This window comes from Coenobita brevimanus, chromosome 109, assembly GCF_032717465.1.
Source record: "Coenobita brevimanus isolate Jiangsu-jjx chromosome 109, ASM3271746v2, whole genome shotgun sequence".
Taxonomy (NCBI): domain Eukaryota; kingdom Metazoa; phylum Arthropoda; class Malacostraca; order Decapoda; family Coenobitidae; genus Coenobita; species Coenobita brevimanus.
Window position 1 is genome coordinate 3,895,865 of NC_137062.1, and position 11,602 is coordinate 3,907,466.

General features: G+C 41.8%; 1 non-coding gene across 1 annotated transcript; it reads right to left on the bottom strand.

The window, feature by feature from the left end:
- Positions 1-307: 307 nt before the first annotated feature.
- On the bottom strand, positions 308-389 carry TRNAS-GCU (transfer RNA serine (anticodon GCU)). Its single transcript has one exon. It is a non-coding gene; the product is annotated as a tRNA-Ser (tRNA).
- Between the last annotated feature and the right edge of the window lie 11,213 nt (positions 390-11,602).

Here is an 11,602-nt window from a genome sequence, read left to right on the forward strand (position 1 = left end):
CAACACTTCTGCTTCCACTTCATCTACTGCCTTAGCACTCACCATTCCAGCCTCATTCCTGCAACATTTCAAATTGCCACTTAACACCCCACTATTTTTCCAAATTTCTAAACAAAGCCTACTTGGTAACTCAAAAACAAGACAACACGTGTCCTCACTTTCGTCTTTCTCCATGAAGTTTCCGATAAATTCCTTGGTACACACGCACCATACGAGTCTTTGGGCAGGCACCATTTTACGGACATGGGAGAGCTCCAAGCACGTCTTTACCTGAACAGGTCAGAGGTCGGACTGAAAAATATTCTTACGACGAGGATGGGATTCGAACCCACGCAGGGAAACCCTATTGGATTAGCAGTCCAACGCCTTAACCACTCGGCCACCTCGTCTGCCTACCAGTAGACCTATCAAAGAAAAGACACAGACAGGATGTAAAGAATGAAAAAAAAAAAAATAATAATACTATAATATGGAGGTAGGGTGCCAACAATGTTGGTTATACATACTGCAGCCACCAACACAGCAACAGTATATCGCTTCCAGTATCATGTTTCCCCAACAAATCCTTGTGTTATGGCCTGGATTTTACGTCAAGGGAACGAAATCATTATGTTTCCTGTGAGAGGTAAAGAGGCTGTACAAAATGGGAAACGTGGCTGGTGATTCGCCAGCTTTTTTATTTACAAGGTAGGTGGAAATGGCAGTTGGGTATATTTTTTCCCCTTGTCTTGTTATAAAATAATACTAATAAAGCGATCCAGAACACATGCCATCGACCGATAGGAAAAGCGATCACTGGCACCCAAGGAGTCTACGTGGCTATGGTTAATTCCAGGAAGGGCGTCCCCTTGCAAGGCGCCGCATGCAAAGACAAAACCGTCTAAAGAGAACCAGCGCCATAGCCCATCAACAGAGCACTGTATGAAGAAGGTATCAACACCCGTACCATCTAACTTTATTCCCTGTGATATACTCCCCATTTCACACACACACACACACACACACACACACACACACACACACACACACAGTTCAAGAAAGTGACTTATTTATATACCGTACATTATTACTACCTCTTGACAGTTTATTCAACTAAAGGAAGGTATCTTATCTTGAAGGAGATGTCTAGCAGCCAGATCGAAAACTGTATCTAAAATTGAATAATGCGACTACATATAACAACAACGTATAAAAACTCTCTCTCTCCAGTGTTTATATAGGTTCCGGTCCTTGACACATTTCCCGCCTTAGGTGACACAGGATGACAGGACTGAGAGAGGAAAACGGTGGTTGTGATGTGGTGCGCAGAAGGGAAGGGAAGGGAAGGGTGTTGAGGAAAGAAGTTAAGGGAATGGAAGGGTGTTGGGGAAAGAGGGGAAGAGAAAATAATGAAAGGGTGTGGTGTGGGGATAGGAATGGAAGGGAAATGAAGTGAAATGGAGAGAAGGGAAGGGAAGGGTGTTGGTGCTGAGGACAATAGGGGAGGGAAGGGAAGGGAAGGGAACAATGTTGGTGTTGAGGAGAGAGAGGAAATAAATGGAAGGGTGGTGGTGTGGAGAGGAAGCAATAAAAAGCTAAATATTGTGAAAAAGAGAGAAGGGTATTGATGAAAAGTAAGGGATAATAATGTTGGGAAGAGAGGGAAAGAATGGTAACACAGTCTCTGAAAGAAGGGATGGGAAGAAGAGTGGTGGAGTGGAGGGAAGAACCAGAGGTCGGTGTGAGAGAGGAGGGACGGGAATGGTCCGATGATATTATAGAATAAACTAGGGTAAGATGAGAAAATATTGGTGAAAAGAGAAGTAAAGTTGACGATGAAGGGTTCGGGATAGATGAGACACAAAGTGTATATGAAGAGTGTTGTGGAAGAAAGGGGAGAGAAAGGAATGGTTAGAAGACGGTGAAAAAGAAAGGAAAGACTGAAGGCCGAAGGGTACGGAGGTATGGTGAAGAAAAGAAAGGGATTCAGGGTTGTGTGTGGGAGGAATATGGAGGAAAGGAGTGAATCTAGTGGACAAGATGAAAACAAAATATGATGAAAAGAAGAGTAGGATTTATTAGCAGTCTGAGATGGGAGGGAAAAAAGAAGGGATAGGAAGGATGGAGAAGGAGAGGAAGGAAAAGGAAAGGTGAAGGAGCAGTGTGCAAGAGGGAATGGAAGGGAAGGGTCAGAAGACAGTGTATGATGGAGGGGAAGGGGAGGCTGGTAAAGAGAGTAGAAGGATATAAACACTGAGATTGAGAAACCAGATACCGTAGTTATAGTTCTTCTGCTTAAACTTGGTCTAATCCAATTATTTATATTTCGTCTAAATTCCTTGGTCTATATTACCGCCTTTCTGCATCTTCTTTCAAGAGGCTCAGTGGCAGAAAAAGACAATGCCGCAAAAGTGCAGCTTTTCTATAGCACTTCTCCGTGACTAGTGTCGTATTCGAATGTAGATCTATGGCTGTAGCTCAGCATTTAAGATGAAGAGATGGAAATATTTGGACAAGATAAAGTAAACAGGACAAAAACACCTTTCATATCCGCACCCATCCATATCATATTGTACGTGAAAAGAAATACTTATTAATGAAGCAGGCAGTGGGGGCAAACCCCGGGAATCCCACCCTTTACAATCTCTGGTTTGGGTAGAGATTTACTACCGTGCAAAATTTCTTGAGGCTACGAAAAAACTATGGCGTTGTTCTCCGTGGAAATGGTCTCCCCTGTGGGTACTGGTCATCGGAGCTCACTCCTTGCATAGAATGTGCCCTAGGAAATTTTGTGTCCCTAGATTAAATACCATGACTGTGCAAAAAGGTTTAGACTAAGATCCCAGGGACCTCCCTCCTGCTCACGAAGGGGGAGGGGCCTCGGAGACCTAAAAAAAGAAAATGTTGTGCATAAAGGTTTTCCCGGCACCCCTGGAACCCCTCCACCCTTTCCTCAGTGAGGGCCGACCCTCAGTGGTTCTGTCCCACCAAAACGTGGCCAGTTGAACATCTATCATAATGCAAAGCTACATGTTCTTCAGTTAAAACTCTGACAATGCATAATGACTTGGCTAAAACCACCAATGCAGGGTTGCCCTCAGAGGTCCCACCAAGTGGCGCAAATGAAACTCTGTGATTGTGGCAAACTTCGTATTCCCATGTAAATAACTGACCGTAGCTAACAGTGTCGCCCCAGTAGCTATGCAGACCTTGGGGGTCCCAACCAGCCTGAAACCTGGCTCGGGGATAGGTCTACCAGTGTGCAAAATGTCGTATTCCTAACACCTCTCCCATACGGCTTGGACATCATTCTTCCGGGAAGGCCAGTAACTCAGTGCGTAAGTGAGTGGATGAATGAGTGAAAGAGTGACACAGTTATGGACAAGCACAATATTTGGCAGCCCTTGTGGGTGCGACACATGTATATAGTGAAGGTGAAAAGCAACAGCAGTGAAGAACTTGGCAGACGTGAGAGGAGGGTGAGCAGTGGCAGTGGGAACAGTAGGAAGCATGAAATGTATACGACGATGGCTTATTTCACTGTCTAACAGAAAAAAAGAAAAATATATCAACATGAATAGCAAATGATGAACTCAGCCCAGAGAAATAAAATCAGAATTTGAATGTCAAGAGTCTAATTCCTTTTTAACGAAAAATAATTTGTCCGTAAGTAATGTTGTTTTGTCATAATAATAATGTAGAGCCGAATTAAGGTACATGACCATGCATCGCATCACACCTGTTTTGAACACTACAGGTCAATACTGTTTAGTGTTTTACCCCCCATTGACTCATGGCAGGTTTTGTAAGGATGCGACAACAAATACACAGAATGGGAGACCACTGGGCTCATGTGTGGCAGCTGCTGGCATATATAGTTACACACACACACACACACACACACACACACACACACACACACACCAAACTTGTAAGTCTAAATGAAGTCCTCAGTGTGTTTTTCAACACATCTGTCACTCACATTTCCTGAGTTATGCCGTCGCAGGTCAAATTGGCCAAAGCATCCTGTCAGACAACACTAATCACAGTCATTATCAGAATAATAACTATTAGACTTCCAAGCAATGCAAGTGCAACGTTCATTGCAGTTTTCTTTAGGGTTTTGAATTTGTTACATACATGCATACATTCTGTACGTACACCCATATGTTACAAGGGAATGACTGTTTTTGGACTCCCAATCAATGTGTGTGCACAGTTCAAAGAAATGTTTTTCAGGGTTTGGAATTTTATGATAATCATAAAAAATAAATAAGAAAGGCCTGTTGAATTTTAAGCGGTTTATTAATGCTAATTCTAACCCCTCTAGTTTGTGAAGTCTCTAAGATTAATAAACTCATCATATTGCAGGAATAAAATGAAAATGCCACCACTGGTTAAAATAAATCCTCGTATGTTCAGTTTTTAATATCTTTTTTATTTATTTATTTTTTTACCACTATTACTATTTTGTATGCCACTAAGTTAAACTAACCAATTTATGGTAAATTATGTTATAGTCCAAATTTTAATGAGAATATTTTATTATACAAAGTATACTGTATTCTTCTTGTAGTTTCCTCATTATGAAAAAAATCTTTTGATTTTCTGGAGCTAGCTCTGTGGCTAGTGTGAGAAGCGGTTGGAAGAAGTTCAGGGAGCTCTTGCCCCTCCTGACTTTGAGAGGACTCTCCCTACGTGCTAAGGAGTCTTTGTATGCAGCATGTGTTAGGAGTGTAATGCTGTATGGTAATGAGACCTGGGCAGTGAAGGAGGAGGATATTCGTCGGCTCAGAAGTACAGAAATGACAATGATTAGGTGGATGTGTAGTGCGCCCTTGCATCCAGGGTCTGGGGGGGCTGGGTTTACGATGGATGAGTTGAGAGGTAAGATGGAACTGGAGTGTACTGGTGTTGTGATGAGGAGAGGTAGATTGAGATGGTTTGGACATGTGGAGAGGATGAGGGATGATAATTGGGTGAGGAAGGTGAGAAGTGTTAATATTTTGGGGTGGGGTATGAGGGGTAGACCGAGAAAGACATGGGACGAGGTCATTAAATGTGACCTCAGGGTCAAGGGACTGAACAGGGAGGTTGCACTGCATCGTGGAGCATGAAGAGCCACCACTAGGTGACCAAGGGCTACGCATGCATGCATGTTGGAGCCTTTAAAAATGAAACGATGAAACGAAACGTAGTCTTTGAGCAGATTTCCTAATTGTGGAAAAGTTTTATTTTTATATGTTAGATGTTTTTCAGAGGCATTTCTATAATATTATATCGAGCTTTAATTATAAAGAATATGCATTTAGTGCAAGACAAGAATGTATGCATGATGTATGTTGTACAGTAATGGCTAGCTGTTGTTTTATGTCTGCCTGATTTTTTTTTTTTTAATGGAAAGTAATATCCGGTTCCATTTTCATGATTCGTCAAAATGTAAGAATTCATTCATTTATTCATCATCCAATCCTACATTGCCCCATGAGGAGCGTAGAAGCCCCGGTATAGGCAAGTTGGTCCTGACATTTAAGAAGAGAGTGACCAGCCTTACTCATCCCCGAGTGGCATTACGTGAGGAATCAACCCCAACAATCCCTTGGAATTAAACCTTCACCAGCTCAATCCGATTGGAGCATCGTAATTATTCACTAAACCACCAGGCGCTATAATTTGGTTATATGGTTACCACCCAGCGTAGTAAATGGTTTCCTGGTGTACAGGAAACCATCTGGCTTCTCACTCACTGTAGTCATCCATGGGCAGAAGGAGAAGGAAAGAATGAATGAAAGAAAGAATAGGGAGTGTAAAGTCACCCGTGGGCAGAAGGACAAGGAAAGAAAGACAGAAGAAGATGGAAGTAAAGAAGGATGAAGGAGAGGAAAGGGCAGACACCCGAGAGCAGCACTACATCGAGTAAGTGGATGGTGAGAGCCCCCACCTAGAAATCCAACTTTATTATGAACAACACTCATTTCCTGCAAAAGCAGGATCATGCAAGGTGTGCGATGTTTTATCAGAAAACTAATTAGCTGTTGCCTTAGTTTCACTTAATTCTGTAATCCTGCTTTGTTGTTTCAGTGTAGGTAGGGTTTTAACAGAAATTATACTCATTTACTTGTGTATTGTATGGGACTTGGTTTTCAGGGTTATTATTCCAAATATATGACTGCGCCTTTTCTGCTGGATTTACAGAGAAATAAAGTGAAATGTTATAATGCAAAAGTCATTAAAACAATTCGGTACTTTCATAACATAGAAGTTTGGGGACTCATTCAGTCAGTTGGAGGTCAGCCTGTTTGCACCGGGAACTGCAATGGGGACCTGGATTGGTGAACAGTTAACTGCATGTTGAAGTCTGGTGAATGTTTGCTGGGGGCTTTCCTTGTTAGTCACACTAGGAGTTTCCCGCAGCATCATAGGGTGACAACACTGAGGCCCGGTAGAGGGAGCGGAAAGAGGCTCTGAGGGTGTGATTTTAAAAAATACTGTATGCATCTGACCCGGACATAGGCTTTACAGCTCAATCGCAAAGGCCACAGCAGTCCTCCAATGTATCATACACCACATGTCTTCATTTTGGCACTATCACCCACGATTCATACTTAATTCATGTCAGGGCTCCCCCATACAGGACTAGTGTACTGGTATTAGTGGGGGTATTTTTACATTATGTCGACTGGTCCTACGGCAGACCAGTGAGGTTTATTTTATTACAGGTCAAATACCTGTCTTCTGCCTGTCTTTATCTTCAAACCCCTTCTTTCCCCACTGACTCACACCTTGATCCTCCGTAAGATATCTGTGTGCCACTTCTCGTACTGGCCAACCGTGACTACTAGGGTGCTCTCCTCAGCAGGAAAAAAAATCATCGTCATCAACATCCAGACCTCTCTTCCCACCCATGTACTATGAGAAGTTGCGTCCCGAGAGAGAGAGAAAGAGAGAGAGAGAGAGAGAGAGAGAGAGAGAGAGAAAGAGAGAGAGAGAGAGAGAGAGAGAGAGAGAGAGAGAGAGAGAAAGAGAGAGAGAGAGAGAGAGAGAGAGAGAGAAGCTAGTCCCTCTAATTCAGTGGTTCTTAACTTTTTTGCCGCCGTTACCTCATGGCATATCAAGATAGGCTGTTACTACCCCATCCGACTTAAACCAGGAGAAACAGTAGAAAAACATAGTGGTACTGGTAATGTATTTTCCAAGTGATTGTACAAGATAGAGAAAGAAGCCAGTACACGGTTTCAAAGACATTAAATAAAGCATTTTCAGTAGAACATACACTTGGAAAGATTGGTTTGAATATTAGTGTGATGGATGACAAAGTTTTCCTTTTATGTTATTCTATGCATGGCACAGTTAGAGGCAATAAGCCTTGCATGTCATAGTCAAATATCAGCCTGTTGTTTGCTTTTTTTTTTTTTTTTTTTTTTACATAGCAGAGAAGCCCACTTCACAGTGGTATGTAGTTGCAAAAGGCATCAGGGCACTGTGTGCTGACAATTATAGAAAGGTGCATTCTTTACTAAACTTTATTCAGAGAGTAGCCGGATCATTCTCATGATAATCATCTCTTTCAGTGTATTATAAAAAAAAAAAAAAAAAAAAAAAAAAGTTTGCCTAGCAAAATTTTATCAATATTACTCCCTTGGAAAGGCAAAATTATTCCTTTGTGGGTATTTGCTCCTAGGTTAAAATCCACTGCCTTAATTAGATAGGCCACACTCTTATTCACTCACTACTCAAGCTCCAACAATCTTTATTCCAACACATGGGCAAAACATGGCAATTATAAGCGTCATATTATTGTACCTATGGAGTCAATAAGAAAAAAAGGTAAAAAATGGTAACAGCATGAAAAACATTAAAAATTACATTCTCTGCATAAACAGATTAGCCGAGGGTGGAAATATCTTCAAATTGTGTGCCATGCTATCCTCATTGTACCCTAGCATGAACTAGATTTTCGTCCTTTTCTAACCTGTTTCACGTAAGTCTATAGAGGAAAAAGACAATACTGTACTATTGTTCTACAATCTTTTTATTGCACTTTTTCATGACTAGCATCATATTTATGTGCTAAACTATTAATACAACCCAGGATTCAAGATTGAGAGATGATAATTTTATGCCAAGTTAGAGTAAAAAGGATATAGTTGTTCCGTAAAGAATACCAGGGTAACAATGATTAGACCCAGTAGGAGGGGCAGAAAGAGGCCCTGAAGGTGTGATGTAAGTGCTTTTGCACCACCACCCCCTGTCTTCTGCCCATTTTCAACTTCACATCCCTGCTTTCCCCGCTGACGCACATCTGAGCCTCCCATAAGATATCCTTGTGCCAATTCTCATACAGTCCAACCTGTTGATGTACAAGCTAGTCAGTACACAATACAAAGCCTTCACTGCTTAACTCCTTCAATATGTGGTGATGTCTTAATTATTTTATTCTTGCTATCCATTCTTCCATTAATCATCCAGTTCTTTACTGCCCCAGCAGGAGCAGAGGGACTAAGGACTAGGCTGTTCAGTCCAGACAGTAAAGGTATGACCAGTTCCTATTCCCTGAGTACTTATATGTAAGCAATAAATCCCAACCACTTCTTACATGTAAAGTTCTGTGGGCCATATCTAGCTGGAGTGCCTTAACTCATGAGACCACTAGGCATCCATTTGTCATTTGTTACTGCCCAGCATAGTAAATGGTTATCTCCAGACAGTTTTATATATCTTAGGAAAGATTTTTCAAATTGGAGAGGTCAGACATAGCCTTCATTAACTCCCTCACTGCAAGAGGTTTCCCCAGAGTTGAATGCAGTACAGTGTTATCATCCAGTAGCAGCAAGAGTATAATAAAAAAGTATATCCCCAGGCTGAGGGGATCAAGAACTTCCTTATGGTAAAAATACTGGCATCCCCACATTGTCCTGGCCAAACTTCTTTAATCACCTGCAGACCTATATGTACACCAACTACTGTGGACTTAAAGAAAATTACTGTATATTATAACACGTGCAATTAGATGATGTTTGTATTTTTTTCTTGCTATATAGGTATAATTTTATACAGATTAGAAGAGATTCTTCTGAACTAGAGGGGTAAGTCTGAATTAAACCACCCAGTACAATAGCGTTCTCCTGAGAAGAATGGCAGCTTCTAACTGTGGTAAGAACAGAAGATGAAAATGTCATCATCTTATTGAAAGAGTTAATGACCTGCATGAAGTAAAAAAAATAAATAAATAAATCTAAGCGTTCTTCTTCCCCCAGACAGTATAAAAATTAGTTATTTGTAAGATCAGACTTCTGTGCAATTAGTCCACCCAAATTTAGATATAAGCAGGCCTCATCATACGTCGTATCGTTTCGCTACGTTTATAAAAGCTCCAACATGCTTGCATGCATCGGCCTTGGTCACCTAATGGCGGCCATCAATGGTGATCAATCTCTGACAGCCTCCCTGTTCAGTCCCTTGTCCCTAAGATCACACACAATGAACTCGTACCAGGTCTTTTTTGGTTTGCCTCTCGCAACCCTACTCCTGACATTAATATTTCACATTTTCCGTACCCAATAATCATCCTTCATCCTCTCCACATGCCGATACCATCTCAATTTACCCCTCTGCATTATAACACCGTTACATTCCAGTCCCATCCTTCCTTTCAACTCTTTAGTCGTAAACCTAGCCCTCCCAGTCTTTGTCTTTATCCGTCTAATCAATATCAATTTTGTACGCTTGAGGCAACGAATATCTTCTTCCTTTACTGCCCATGTTTCACTACCATACAGACTTACACTCCCAGTGCATGCCGCATATAACGATCTCTTAGCACGGATGCCAGGAGAGGCAACAGCTCCCTGAACTTCCTCCAACCACTCCTTACCGTAGCCACAGAACTAACTCCAGCCCCAACTCCAGCACATAACATTCCGCCAAGAAATAAAGCTCTTCCACACACTCAGGTGACTCAACAGCAAAATCCATCCATCCACGCTTGACAGTCTCTACATGCTCTTCCCGACACACCACAGAACACGAAATCAGCATTATCTCGTAGTCTACCTCTAATAACACTACCGGTACATCTATAATGTACCAACTTATCACAAATACTGCACAAAGTGGAGTTAATTTACATACCTTTTTGGCAAACCGCACATGGTCACTCTCCCTCTGCTTTGACAGTACAGCCACCATCCTTAGATTTCATCACTTTTGTTTTACTTGAATGTATACCCTCAAACCTTTGTGTCCCATTCGTCTCCCCACTGCCTAAATCTTTCCTCCGCCACCCTTACAATCCTGCAGTCATCACCAAATCATCAAGATACAACATTTACCATGGAAGTCCATTTCTAAAGGCACGTGAGAGAACTTCAAGCACCATGACAAGCAATAAGGGGGTCAAGACTGACCCCTCATGCACGCCAACATTAATGGAAACTCATCACTCAAATCTTCATTCACTCTCACCTGAGTGAGAGCACCCACATACATAGCCACAATCACTCTAACCAGCCACTGCTCGATCTCAAGCTTTCTCATTGCCCACATCACCACTTTCCAAGGAACTGAGTCAGAGCCTTTCTCCAAATCAACAAAAACAAAGTACAGCTCCCTTTTCTTTTATATATATTTTTCCTGAAGCTTTCGGACAATGAATATGGCATCAGTGGTTGTCCCTTTGCCTGACATAAACACAAACTGCATCTCATCAATAGTCACTTTTTCCTTAATCATAATTTCAAGAACTCTCCCCATTACCTTCATCATTAGGTACAAAAGATTTATTCCTCTATAATTTCGCCTTTCCAGGGTATCACCCTTCCCCTTGTAGACATTCACAGTCACAATTTTCAGCCAGTCATCTGGGACAACACACTCATATATAATCGTATTTATCAAATCAGCAACTAAACCCACTCATACATCTCCTGAGGCCTTCAGCATTTCAGCAATCAACGCAGACTCACTTGCAGCCCCCCAACTGCAACCTGCCTTATGCCTTGCTCACAGTAGCATCATCAATCAAAGGACAAGAGCCAAACACTGGACCCGTTCACACCAAACTTCCCCTGTTCCAGCAAACTCCTCATTCAGCAACCGGTTAAAATGCTCTCTCTAGGCGTCTTTAGTATCCTCACTGTCCATGACTACCTCCCTGCGTCATTTTTCACACATTTCTCACTTATAATATCTCTGTTTTCCCTCCTCATCTTATTTGCGGCCTTAAATACCATATTCTTCCTTTCAGCCCTGTTTAAATTTTCAAGTAAAAGTCTATGAGACTCAGATTTTGCCATGTATACATCCTTTTTAGCCCTACACTTGGTAACCAGAATTCCTCTCTGTTACCACTCCTTTTCCCTTCCTGGAAAAGCCTTCTTTTCTCCTTAACTGCAGCTTCTTCACCCTAATCGACCACCATGTTGCTTTATGTATTGGCTGGCTCCTTGTCCATCCACATAGTGAATCAGTAATTCTCAGGGGATTGTTCTTGAGAGCCAAGTTTTGTTCATTAACACTTCTGTCAACAGCTTCCTGTTTACTCACAACTCTGATCGTCTCGGTCCAGAAGATATCCCATACTTCTTGTTTTTTCAATCTCCATATTTTCCTCCTAGGTGCATAG